Source organism: Polyergus mexicanus, unplaced genomic scaffold, assembly GCF_030449975.1.
Source record: "Polyergus mexicanus isolate NDT 795.1 unplaced genomic scaffold, iyPolMexi1.0 SCAF_27, whole genome shotgun sequence".
NCBI lineage: Eukaryota > Metazoa > Arthropoda > Insecta > Hymenoptera > Formicidae > Polyergus > Polyergus mexicanus.
Window position 1 is genome coordinate 389607 of NW_027223347.1, and position 14598 is coordinate 404204.

Sequence of the window (14598 nt, forward strand, 5' to 3'; positions counted from 1 at the left end):
TATATATATATATATATATGAAAGATGATGTGTATTGTAAGATATTTAATACCGACTTGTCTTAGGCACACCCGATGACGATCGATAACAATGAAACGATGATAATAATTATTACGATGATTGTTGTATAACGAACGACGACGATGATGATATTCTACATTATAATTCGCGTTGTAATATAGAGGCCCACCCGTTACCCACTAAATCGATGTATCGATGTATCCCGGCCGTGCTGTGCTCACGTGCATGCGTCCCGAGGGGATGACCGACCGAGGGGGGAAAGATTTGCAAATGCATCGCGCTTTGGACGATGGCCAATTAGCCGAATTGAGATTTTTCTACGAGAAGTATCGGGAGCCGTTTTCGTAACTGGCCGACGTTCAACGAGCGTTTCATCTAGGATTAGATTGATTTTGATTGCGTCTTCGCGCTGCTCGGCGTTAATCATCTTGGCTGTAGCACACGAAAGACAAACAAACACACACGCGCACATGTTTTATTTACGATGCGCAACAGTCTATTATGAACGAGCACAGCACGCCCGGCAGCAACTAGCAATAATATAACATTCCAACTTAAATCGCATACGTACTGCGAATTCTAATAATGTGTGCCGCCGTACGAGAGAGAAAAACACTGTCAAATACACGCTCATACACTGCTATTCGTCGTATTTATTATCGTACCGACTTCTTATCCCTCTAATGGCTATAATCCTTAGTCCGCTCGCAAAACGACGATATGAAGGAACGGTAGCTAAACCAGTCTCCAAAGCGATAAAGTAGCGGGCGTATGATTTGGTTCAACGAGTTATTGCAAACTGCAGAAATATTTGCAAAAAAAAAAAAAAAAAAGCGAGACGCTAACGGTAACGATAGCCGTTTGATAATTTGTTTTTCTTTAAGGGAGGGAAAAGCATCACTGTATTTATTTCCAATAGTTTTATTTAAAGACGCGTGTTACATAATATAGACTCCAAATCCGTTGTATATTAGCATAGCAAACATTATTTTTATAGATCCTTTGATGAAAAAGTGGGATATCTCCCAGCGTCGTGAAAGAAATTCAACTTTACAGGGAACACGGAATTTTTACCGATGATGGATTTGCGAGACTCTCGATACACTCATCCATCCACTCGAGCCGTCTCGAGACGAAAAGCTAAAATCAAACACATCGCACACGTTTTGACGACGGCGGCGACACGATCCGACCGAGAGGTTCTTTATTTGCAGCGACGATTGAGAAAGAATCAGTATTTTCTACATACATATACAGAGAAAAAGGAGAAGATGTGTAAAAAGAAAAGTATGTTCGTGAATCTCGTCTGTCCAAATCTCGGGCTATTTCCCATAAATCTCGCGCTTACTATCTCTCATTCAAGTGTTTAACTTAAAATCGGCCCGTCGAAACGCCCGTTGTGAGTCGTACCCTCCTTATTCTTACGCAAGGTCTACCGACCGTTTCGTTCTCCTCGATGTCGAATTCTCTCGCATACCCCTTTTCCTTCCTCCGGACCCTCTATATCAACGTACATTCACGCGTCACCGGGTAGATTGACAATGTTCTATGGTGCATAAGTTCCCGCATCTAGATCCCAAGATTATCTTGCTCGGCGTGCGGCTTTCGTGCTCCCCCTTCGGAAACTCTATCTTACCGGATAATGCCCGCAATCCGCTTTCGTCCTGGTGCGGGGCGGATTGTCCCAAGATTTCACACGAAATGCCACGCAGTCGACGGTACAATAAATGAACCGTTTAAAATTTACATTATGAGATTCGTGCGATTGAATATAATATCCGTGTATTTTTTATTAGAGATCTCAATTTTTGTCCAACTATTGTTTTACTCACTCTGTTAGTCGATTATGGCTTTTATTCCGAGCTCACATTTATCGGCACATTTAGAGACGCGGATAAACTGTAACGCGAATAAAGTCAGTCCTATTCCCATCGCACATTTATAGCGCCCTTAACTTTCAATTAGAGATACATTTATGACTAATTATGACCGTGTACCATATATATATATATCATGCTTCAAAAACGTCTATTCTATTTTGAAATACTCGCAGGTCACGATCACGCACTGCATTTACTTCCAAACTTCGATCGCATGATCAATATCGTCAAATATATCCATGATAATTCTTCGTCTTAATAATCTTTCGAAGTGAAAATAGCGTGAAAAGAAATGTATCCTTTATTGCACTTTATACACTATTATATTTTTAAAAGAAATTTTAGAATTGACCAAATATCATTAATATTGTTATGTAAAAAATTTCTATTATTTACAAAAATTTCATATATAATAATTTTATTAATGAAATCGATTGTATTGTATAAAAGTGATAGAATTAATCAAACTTGCGAAGCATAGAGTACAGCCACTGTTACGTATAAATATACGTATAAATGTGCGTAAGTAATTATTATCATATACCTCTATAATAATTTATTATATTTATTTAATTTGAATGAATTTATTTTTAATTTGTATAGAAATTCTTTTATCGTAAGACGTTTATAAATTAAAAAGTATTAATGTATTTTAATATCGAAATATGCGATAGTTCGTTAGTATGGCCTTATTATCTTATTATTAGCGGTTTTGGCATGCACAATATTTTTTATAATCTTTGTATACGACGTGAAAACGAGTCAAACATGGGCATCGTGGATTCACAAATGCAGGCGAAGCGACCGGCGTGCCGTTGGCGGTATGCCCGCGCGAGAAAGAGGGTCCAGCGCGCAGCCTCCAATTAAGATCTCTCAATTAGCGTATCTTATCGCGCAGTTGCTTATCCGCCCGGCCTGTCCTGGACAGGTTCCCGTGCGTTTCTTTCAGTAGGTACGGCGCGTTTCTCCGGTCCTTGGAGCAGTTCCTGGATCGGTCGGTCTATTTGCCGGCCGCCGTTGCTTCACCCGCTTGCACGCGTGCGTTCTGTGGCCCGCAGCGATGCCGCCCTCGTTAAATCGAATACCGTCGCGCCGGGAGAATATTAAGTCAGCGATCGTTAGAAGAGATCCTATCCGTGATCGTCCTCCGTGCTCAGCCGCTACCAGCTGCGATCCCTACTATTTCGTAAGAGGTTTCACGGGAGAGCCAGATACGCCGCCGCGCTCTCGGACGTATCTCCGCAATTAGACGCGCGTGTACGCTTAATTATCCTGCGTGTCGAGCATTTATTACACTTTCAAACGGTTATTCCTAGTCGAATTAACCGACATAACTTGACACATTATTTGCCGCTGCGGGAACAAGCATCTAATATCTGAACACATAAATGCTATACATAATTATCACGTAAGCATAATCGCTGTTCTATTTGCTATTTAAAGATATAAATTATATTAAATGTTATCTTTTAGTATTTATCGCGTGATGTATAATATTATAATAAATTTATCCTTTTTGCATAAACTGGTTTTCTTCTGAGAAACGTCTCCATTTAGAGAAGCTTTAAAAGGCGGTTGTTCTGATCTTCTTAAGAGGAGTGACTTGGAGACGTCCATTCGGTAAATTGACCGCTAGGGGAACGGTGGGGGTCCGAAAGAACAGTGACAATCTGAGAGTATAGGGGACAAATATGCGTGTATGTGTGTGTGTATGTGTGTGTGTGTGAGAAGATCAAACTCCTGAAAAAGGAATAGAGGAAAGAGAAAGGATTCTATTTTCCATACTTGGGCGATCTAGCAGTTTCTGGACATGCAAAGAGCATGTCGCATAATCAAAGTACTCGAATTCATCTACAGTCGCGCAAACGTTTTGACTTAGACAGACTCTGCAGAAAAGTTTGATACTTTTTACAAATACTTAATCACGTATGATCATAACTATACAAATTTTATATTCTGCTATATTTTCACGCAAATTCGTGTATGACATATCCATGGATATCATTGAATTTAAATATCCCACGTATTGATTATTTAAAATCTTTGAATTACTTTTTACATAAGATTCTTAATTTATTTTACGCTTTCCATATATCTTTTTACATCCCGTGTTCTCGCACATAGGAAGCCAAATAGAAAATAAAAAAGAAAAAAAGTAAAAAAAATGCGAGGAACCAAAGGAGATGAGCTGCTATTGCTCTAGTAACAATGGAGAGCTCGGTAAATATTCGACAGGCAGCCTCCCGTATTGTGTCACCTCGACCTCTCTTTTAATCGCTGCGCTTTCCGTCGTGCCTGGATTTATGGTGCGGACATGCCGGGTGGTCACGCAACGCCCTTCGAAGAAAATCGAGGAAATTCCATGTCGATTTTTCGCGCGTTTACGCCCCTCCTACTCACATGAGCAACGGATGCGCACCAGGTGGACTTTCACTCGGTTTTCCACCCTTGTGTAGCCCGATTCTCATCCGGGTAAATGCGACCAGTATCCGATTCTTTGGATGATCCGAATAAACGGTTGCCCGTGCCTGTGCGAGATCCTTTGTTATACGTTTTGCTGCTATAGACGCCGTTCTCAAATATGTTTCAAATTTCATTTATAAAAGAGATTTTGAATATATATCGCAAATGTCCTTATCCTTTCACAGCCCCGTTGAGATACGCAATAATATTAATATAAACGCGATATATACATATAGATAATACGCTATAAGATAAGAATATTTTAACGTAATTAATAGTCGAAAATCTTTACTAAAACGTATTATATTGTTTTATATTGTTTTTCTCTCCTCGATTCTATTTATTAAATTATCATTAATATTTTTTAATTACAACTTTTACATTTTTTATTTGAATAAAATCAAATATACATATATATCGGTACGTATTGTAATAAATATTATAATAGAACAGGAAACAATTAATGTATCAATAATTGACATATTCAAGAATGACAATGAGCGAACGTGCTTAAATACATTCGAGTGGGTTTGTTTGAATTGTTTTCATTCCATTATTAAATACCACGAGATACGACACCGCGCGTATCCATTAATTATAGTATTTACACTTTCCCTGAAATATTAAACACGTCCGTATGCGAATAGAGTTTATCTCATCAACCTGTTATCGATTTGATGTGTGGCCATTGACTGACTGCGGATAAATCTTCGAAAATCGTTGGAATCTTGTGATCGTGTTGCTGCTACCGGTTCGTCTTAATTGGACCTTTTTCGGCGATTGGCCTTATCGGCTCATTATCCGTAACGGCGGCTACTCCCGTAATCGGAAATATCGTCGATCCTAAATGATTACACGAATGTAGAGGTAAAAGATGGGGAGAGGAAGAAAAATAGAAAATGAAAAAATACAAGACGACTCGTAATTTTGAACAAAGCTCACCGACAATATCGTTGATGCTCGCTAAAGGTTGATCCGTCAAGTCGATAACGTGAAAAAGATACGCTTTCCAGGCGTCTGAATGATTCTCAAAGAATTCTAATGACGGTTTAAATTTAGAATTAGAAAGACGAAAATTATTTTACGCGCGTGAGCGAGACAGCTGTTTGTGTAATATCGAGTATATAATAATTACAATTTATAACCGAAAATAGAGTTACACAATGTAATTAAAAATCGATCATTGTTCGACTAAAAAAAAATTGTATATATAGTCTCACATATTATATTAACAATATGAATTATTATCTATGACGTAAATGATGAGAATGAATTTCTGTTAATTCGCGTCGATGATTTATGACATTTATTCACGCGATGCGAAAAATTTGGCACCAATAAAATTCGATTCTTCATTAGTCATCATATGAGGTAAGTATGACGAATTGCTTTATTGATCGTTATCACATGAGTTATTTGAAATGTTTACGATAGTTGAAAATTTAATATATGACATATCAATGATCAATAGATAAGTAAAAAAATCGTTGACCGGCATTATTCATCCAAAGTAATATGTGACAAGTTTACTTCAACTGTCGGAGATAATAAGCTTGTTTTGACCATCAGTACCTTGTTTTCGATAGTAATGTTTTCTCTGATATATTTGCTAATAAAATTCTTTTAATTTGTTATTTAAAAAAAAAGCAAAAAAAATTATCAATGTCCAACTGTCTTACGGTACTCAAACTAAAGCCGTATCCTACGAGTAAGTATACGCCTGATTTCCCCAAGTGAATCTTTTTCCCGATTCCGTAATTTATCTTATCGTCGTTTTATGGCGAATGTAATTTCACGGAGAAACACTCTCGGAAGTGATAATACGAGAGAGGTCGTCATGAGCTTCTGCGTTGGCACTCGCACAGTAGAGACAGGTAATTGTGCGCTACTTTACGAGGACGATAAGTTAAACCGGTGCAAAAACTAATACCCGGCAAATAACAGGCATTACTTATACTTACACGGGTATATAGCCAGGACGTGAGGCCCCTGGGCCAAGAGGCCCCGGCTGATATTGCATTACGCCTGTATGATATATGCATTCGCGCCTTTTACAACTTTTGCACACGTGACAGCTACCATGCGTAAAAGTATATGTAGAGAGGCATTCGCTATATTGATGACATACGTTCTCGTGTTACGGAGTTCACAATGACGATAGAAAATACAAAGGTGCGAGAAAGCTATCGATTTTTATCTCTTACTTCCTATCGATCGAGGATTGCGCTACTTTAACACTTCCTTGTTATGATCAAACTACGTTGTTGCTTAACTTTTATTGATACATACTATTTAATTAATTTGTATAATTAAATAACATTTTAGTTTGAAAAAAATATATGGAAATTTATTCGTGATAAAAAGATGTGTAAACTTATAAGTTTAGATTAATTATTCGTTATTTGTGAGAATATAATATCGTCACAAATCAAAGATCAGATCGAAAGATCGAAATTGATTTTTAAAAAATTACGTTGGGACATGAAATAGATTTTAAAAGAAATCAACAGAGTCTCGACTTTATATAGAGCTCCAATGGCGGAACCGCAACAGACTCGGAAATTCAATGAGTATTACGAAATTTCCTGCTGGCGTCAGCCAATTTTGTCGATATTTTCGCCAGTCACCCTGAACGGGATAAAGAAAATCGCGTGAGAAAAGGTTCTTTTCCATTCACCTAGCTAAATAATAAAATAATCTGTGATTTTAATCTTGAACCTTTTCGTTGCGTCTTGAAAAAAAAAAATACTCGGAAAGTCGACATTATTTTCGAAATGCAATATTTTTTTTTTTTTTTACATTATGTCAGAGATTCATTAACCGACAAAGTCTGTTCCGCAGTGTCATAAATCATTGTTCTAACACAATTTTCAATATTTTGATATGATTAGAGATTAATAAAATAAACAAAGGAACATTTACATAACAATTAAGCGGAAGATGAGAAAATTTTAGCAAACATCTTACTCGATCGATCGTAAGAATAAAAGATATACGATGATACCTATGACGTTCCGATATCAGCGGGGAGTTTGTCAAAGTATTGTTCGACGATAACGCTATCGACAGTACGATCAATGGAGAATGGAGATGCGAAATCGTAAAATAAACGAAACTCGATTATATAGCGAGATCGTAAAACAGGCGTAAATTTTCCGCCTTTGTATCGTTCATGCTGCGTGATAGGGCATTCTTTTTTTCAATATATTTACTCGTGTTGCGCACCTCTCTCTCTCTCCTGCTTTCTTCTTTTTTAAAAACGTGTTCTCGATGTACCGACACGATGCACGTGCGGGATTTCCTCGCGAATGAAGCAATTGAGAGCGATGCCATAAATATTCATCCCCCTCGTTATATTTACCCTTTCGTTATTTTTGAGCCGTACACAATACCGACCAAGCGTGCCGAACGGTTTCCCTTCGCAGGAATATCGTTCGTAAGCTTTGGGACCCCCTCGAACTCACGTAGAGAAGATGAGTTACGTAACAGAGCGTGTACTAGGCTTCGATAGGTATATATATATATATATATTCTTTTTTTTTATGTACCAAAAAATACAGTTTTTTGCGAGATTGAATAATTCGATATAGAGCATCATATTATTTAATTTTAATCCATGTATATTTCGGTAAAAATTAAAATAGAAAAAATATAATTTATAACATTTCTACCTTCGTATATTAATTTATAAATTCGCGAATATATATTCAAGATAAAACGAAAATGATATAGCTTTAGCAATATTACTCGGTAGAGCTATGATATTTGCGATGCAACGATTTTATCCTTTTCAATGATATCAAGTCAATCGCACTGGTAAAATATACGATTCACTATGTCAAATAAATCTATAGATAGCATATAATCTATCGTCCAGCAGTCTGAATAGCTCTGAATTATCTCTTACCTTTATGCTATTTTCGAATCACGAGCATCGTAAATATTATTCGTGTCGTTCGAGAAGTGGATTATTTTTCGTACGAGACCTCCGTGATCGTGGAAGTTGCTCGATGATCTTGGAAGATTTATGGAAAACGATAGAGTGCCGATTAAGATCAATCGCTTTAGTGATTAAGACGTAAACTTGTGTTGATACCAATACACACGCGTGCGCGCGCACACGCACATATAAAGGGATGCAATGTAAATTTGCATGGTTACTTTAATCCTATCATGTTCCACGTTCCCGGTCGTTGTACCATATTCGTTTTCGTTGGACGATATCTAGCGGGAAAGGGGATTGGCGGCGAATAATATATTAGCATTCCACTCGAGCGCGAAGTTTATTGGCGGCTTTAATGCATTTTGCTTACCGCTTATCTCCTGCCTACCTTTTAAGCATATAGTTTTTTTGATGAATAATTCAGGCGCGAGTGCGCGCAGACTTTACTCTCATTTTCCGTTAATCTTAACACAGGCCATTCCTTCTTCCACCTATCACTTTATCCAACTCTTATTCTTTCTTCAAACCGGTACTTGTATCACAGCTGCTTAGATTTCTGACAGTTTTGAGTATAGACTCTTTGGCGAGTTACAAATCAGTCTAAAGATTGAACGTAAGTTTATTATATGAATAGATAAATTAGATAGCGTGTCGATAAGGATAATGCGTGCACGCACCTGATATTTAATGTCGCGCATGCACCTTGGCGGTACCAGTTGATCTATTCCGCGATACTAAATGTTGATGAGCGATAACGTATCACGTAGTAAAAGATTTATCCTAAATTGCGTCCGATAAATGTTAGAAAGCAAGATATTTTTGCTAATCAATAGTTTAATACGTCAATCGATTATCGTTGAATACGCGTGATAAATATTACTGCTCGTAGGATGAATCTATATTATAAATTTTCTAATTATATACCCTCCTTCCAAGTTTATAAACAATCTAATCGCAAAGAAGGTAATCGTAAGAAAAAAATGAGAGGGACGTTATATCTCGCGAAGAAAAATGTCGGGTACCACTACTTTTGCGCGTATCAAGTTTTACGTCGTCAACGTAAAACATGTATGCACGATGGGTTTACAAGTGGGTTGACTATCGATGTCATTAGCGAGGCGCCGTGTTCTTTTTACTTGTTGTTCGTGGAAGAGAGGCCTCTCCATTCCGGATTGCACAACGGCGTGACACGGGTCTCGTTAACGCCCAGCACGGCGCCCTATTTGGTACCGATTTTATAAATAATCGCGGCCACGTGGGCCGTTGGACCGGGGCCAGAACACGCCTAGAAAGATAAATAACAATGGTTCCCCATTGAATTCGATTCCTCTCTCTCTCTCTCTCTCTCCTGCCGGTGCGGTACGAGCTGCCCGGTCCAGCAGCTTGTCCACTCGGTCGTGGGTGTAGACGCATCCCAAGGTGCATTGGCAACGGATTCTTTCGCCGAGAGAAATCTCCGTCTTTCTTTGCCTCCTTTTGTCTGCGCCGTTGCCGCGTGATTTCCGGTGGAAACTGCCTCTCTTTTCCTCGTTAGGTTAATTTCTTTCTGGCCGACGGCCAATTGGACAAGGTTCCTTGGGCAGGAAACGCTCAACGAGATGTCGGATGTTCCTCGAATTAAGAATTTCATTCAACGCTCTCGACCTCCCGCGAATAGAGAAGATTCTTTGCTTCAGCAGCAGGTGCATATTTTTATGTATTAAGTTTTTGACTTATGCTTTTCAAGAAAACAACCTCGACACGTTTTCTAGTAACGGTTTTATCATTTCGAATACTGGCAATATCTTAATTCAATTATTACTCGAAATTTTATACGTACAATGAAATAATAGAATCAAAATGCCTTATTATTGTATAATTACATTTTTATAATTATATTATAAAAATTATATAATTATATATTTTAATTTATTATAATTATATTTTTTTTCCAATACGTAAGTCAGCACGCTGATCTCTATCTACTATCTGACAACAATTTTACTCGTGTCGGTTAGTGATTATATCTGTTTGATTTTGCGGAATTGTTACCGATAACAAGACGTACGTGTGTATGTTTGTGTGGTGTGTGCTGGTGACGAAACAAATTTACCCTTTAACGTAAGACTCGAATAGTCGCTGCTAGTACCGAGTACCGAGAATTCAATTACCGCTCCGGATGTAATGGCGGGGCGCGCAACGTGGCGGCCCGGAATTCGCGATAAGAGACCGCACAGGAGGTGACATACGGAAAGAGTCCTCTTTCTAAGCCGCGCGCACTCTCGTCGGAGACGCGAATACAGGTAGATTGCATATCTGCATTCACCTGCCGGAGGGAGTCTGGCCAGACTGGCGCTTGATAAGCGGTCGTCGCGCGATAAGAGCGCGCAATGCGCGAGGGTAACGCACTCGCTTCCAGCGTCGCACTAGGATGTTCGACGATATTCTCTCTCTCTCTCTCTCTCTCTCTGTGGCGGTAGATACTTTAGCATAGGTGCAACATATGTGCTATCGTTTGTTGTACGATAAGCCAAAAGGGGATTTCCACAATTTGCTCAATAACTGGGTGGGGTGTTAACGCGTAGCAGATATTTCCTCATTATCTCTCATTGTCCGTTAGATATCATGATCGTGAAATAATCCAAAGATTGCTGTTAGCATTGGTCATTGAATTTTAACGAATAAAATTACGCGTTCTACAATGACGACATAATGCAATAAATGCGGAAAAAAAAAAAATAATAATAATACAATTAAATATATATCTAAAATTAATATACAATTAAAACTAATTTTAAATTATTTTTTATTAAATACAATACTTGAATAGCGTATATGTAAAAAAGATTCAGTGTATAAGATTCTAACATTATACACAATTATAAATATTACTTGAATAAATTATATTATATTATATATGATTTTTTATTTCTGTCTTATACAGAACTGGTGAGAGATCGTGCGATATCTCTCATTGACAAAGTACAATTCGTTCCGTACGTCTTTTAAAGCGGAAAATTTTGGGAGCCGATTGGAGACTGGCTTAAGAAGGAGAACGAACGAGGCCGGCGAAAGGATGAAACCCGAAGTCGTACCTATAGCCATGTCGGTTGGTAAGCGTAGGTGTAGATGTGGCGAGATTAAGCCGGGGCCCCGAGGAGTCGCGTGGCTTTCCCCCCTCTCGTACCCCGTCGATTCCCCTACCAATTGTATCCCCCTTCCCTTTCCTTTACCGAGGGTCCTCTCTGTTTCTTTCTTTCTCATCTCGTTTCAGCTTCTCAACGTGCCTCCTCGCGAGATGGTGCCCAACGTCTCGCGCGCATAAAATACAGCCAGGAATTTTAATAAGCCTGCCATTGTGCCGCGCGGTCCTGGTTCCCACACATGATTTCGACCTGGCTTAAGACAACTCGCGTTTCGGGTGTAAACGGGACTTTACGGGACTACACCGCGATGCCACCCGTGGTTTTACGCGCGCTCAGGAGTTAGTTAGATCGTCGCGGAATTTTACGACGAGCCGGAAATTCCATCCCTTGCATGGTTTTCCTGATGGGCGGTGGGCAAGAAAATTAGCACTCGCGGCGCTCGGGCGTTACATTTTCTCGCGAAGAGCCGTGAGACAAAACTTATTAATAATAATTAAATTACTTAGTCAATCGGATAAAGATTTTTGATTTTGATTTTTATATTCAGACAAGTTTTGTCTACCTTATTATTATTATTATAGAAAATTATATAAATTAATATACGCGTTAGATGCGCGTGTGTTAATTAAACATAACGAAACAAAATTATGATTTAAATTATAAAATAATTTAAATCTACAAATCGTAGATTTACAAGTCGCAATATCATATTGTCTAAAACGTCGTGCATCCGTGTTTTTATTGTTCACATTTATATCGTTCCGTGTTTGATGCGCAGATTGTCACTCGAGATTGCACGAGCAATCGGTCGCTCATTGAATCTCCTTTCCTGTTAATTTGGAGCCGCGTTAACGCGACGTTGGACCCGATGAGAGGCGGTATGCCATTCCGGAAATGCTGGAATGCCAAGCCTGTGGCGCCAGGACCGTACATCGCGCATACGACTGGCTGCAAATCAATTTGCACGTTCCCCGCCACTTCTCGCACCACGTTCGAAACACGGATCCCTCTCGCAAGATTGAAACCGATGATTTCGAAACGGAACTGCCACGTTGCCCTGTCATCTCAATCGCGATGACGGGGATCGATAGAACGGCGGCAGCGCGTCACGAATTCGGGGGCTTTGTTCCTGGAATCATGCGGCACATTTCGAAAAGAAATGACGTCGATCCTATTGGAACGTTAGTTAACACCTGATCTTCCATGAAAATTACGCCAACTTCCGCGACACGTGTGGTGAAACCGAGAAATACGTCTTTTTCGCTCGCTGCCGTATTAAGCCGGATACGTCTGTCATTTACGTAACTCGAATACGAATACGCGATTTTGCTTAATAATTTGAGCCAAAAAGGGCTCGTTTACTTTTGTTATTTTAAGGAAAAGATACAAGAAAATATAATTATGAAATTCAACGGAAAAAGAATCGCATAGAAAAAAATCTATTCTTTAAATAATATTTTGTAATCTAAAAAGTAAATTACGCGCGTGCCCAAAAAATTGAGCGGTTCATGTGGCGAATGAAACGAGAAGAATTTTAGCTTCGATATTAAATTCGCGGTGATACATTAAAACGCAGGAGGTTACTTTAGAACTGTGTTGCGACATGCTATATTTGCAGCGCGTCTCCACTCTATATATTTTATATATTTTTATTTTTAATCATTTATATATCAGCTCTTATATCCAATTACCGATGTGTATCGTGTTGCACGATTAGTAAAGAAGGCAGCGGGGAGTGCGCGGAGTCCGGTAATCGATTTTTTTCCGCCGATGATTGTGATTTACGAAAACGAGATTGGGACCGTAGGGAGGTGGTCCACGTAGAGGACCGGGCGTGCATTGGCCCTGGAGCTTCTCATATCCGAATCAGCGGCGCCGTGAATCCGAAAGAGGCTGCCTCGAATCTCTGCGTTTGAATCAGCAAAGACAGTAGCGATCGGTAGGAACGGTCGCGGGAAGACGAATCGAGGATCCATTCGGTAAAAGATCCGCAAGCGGGAGACTATAGGAGCGAGAGGAAGATTCAGACGATTAACCTGTGGCGCCGTGTAAGATCGTAAAGCTCCCGAGGCCCTGATGGACCCGTCTGCACGGGCGAGCAGCTCGCTTCGCGCGACGTTTCGCGGGGCTTTCCCGTCTCCCGTGCCCGTAATTGGCTTGCCGTTTCGGATGAGAGCTACTGCCGGCGTGTATCGTATTAGTAGCAGTAATTACAAATCATTGAACCAAGTGGAAGCGACGAGACGGTCTCTGCGATCGGATGATTTCGAGAGGACGATCGCAGGCACGAAATGTGTGTTATGTGTTCTCGCTCTTCGTCTTTCAATGGTCATCGATCGGCGAAAGAAGCAATTTAAAGTATTGTCTTTCGCTTAGATTGTTAATAGAAGAAATTATTGTACTTTGACAGGATTATATTCTGAAGATTATGTGTCTCTTATTATAATATTATATAAATATAATATATTTCACAAATATTTTACACGACGAAGAATTTTAAATAACTTTTGTATAATTATAATATTATAATAAAATATTTGATTATTATTTAATATATCAGCCAACGTATAAAGTTACGTGCATATGTTCTATGTATGCTACGTATGAGAACGCGTTTAATAAAGACACTCTTCTCAAACACACAGTGCGAGCACGCAATGACAGCGGTAATGGCTTTGGCTGCAATAAACCGCAGTGGTAAGATATGCACATTATTCAAGAAGGAAGAGAGATATTGCCGGAGTAGGGAGGAAAAATGAATAATCGCATCTGTTCGCTAGTTCCGTGCTGAAATATCTGAAATTGGCTATAGTATGCAGTAGGCGAACCGTTGTAGAAATTATCAAAAAATTGCGTGATTTTGAAAAAAAATTTTTTAAAAAATACGCTGTCATGTTATTCGCAGTAATTAAATTTTATTATACTAATTTATCAAAATCAAGGGAAAAACTTTTGACTTTTAAACTAAGACAAGTAAAATCATTCCTTTCGGAAATGGAAAATTTGGTGATGTCTAAAATGACAATACTAAATTAATTTACGTAAATAGAGTTTCTTATCAATCAAAATAAAATAGATTATGTTCTTTTAAAAAAACGTTCGATTTTATTTGCGGCAATACCCTATTTATCATATTGGAAATACAAGGTACAGAGCATTCAGTGCG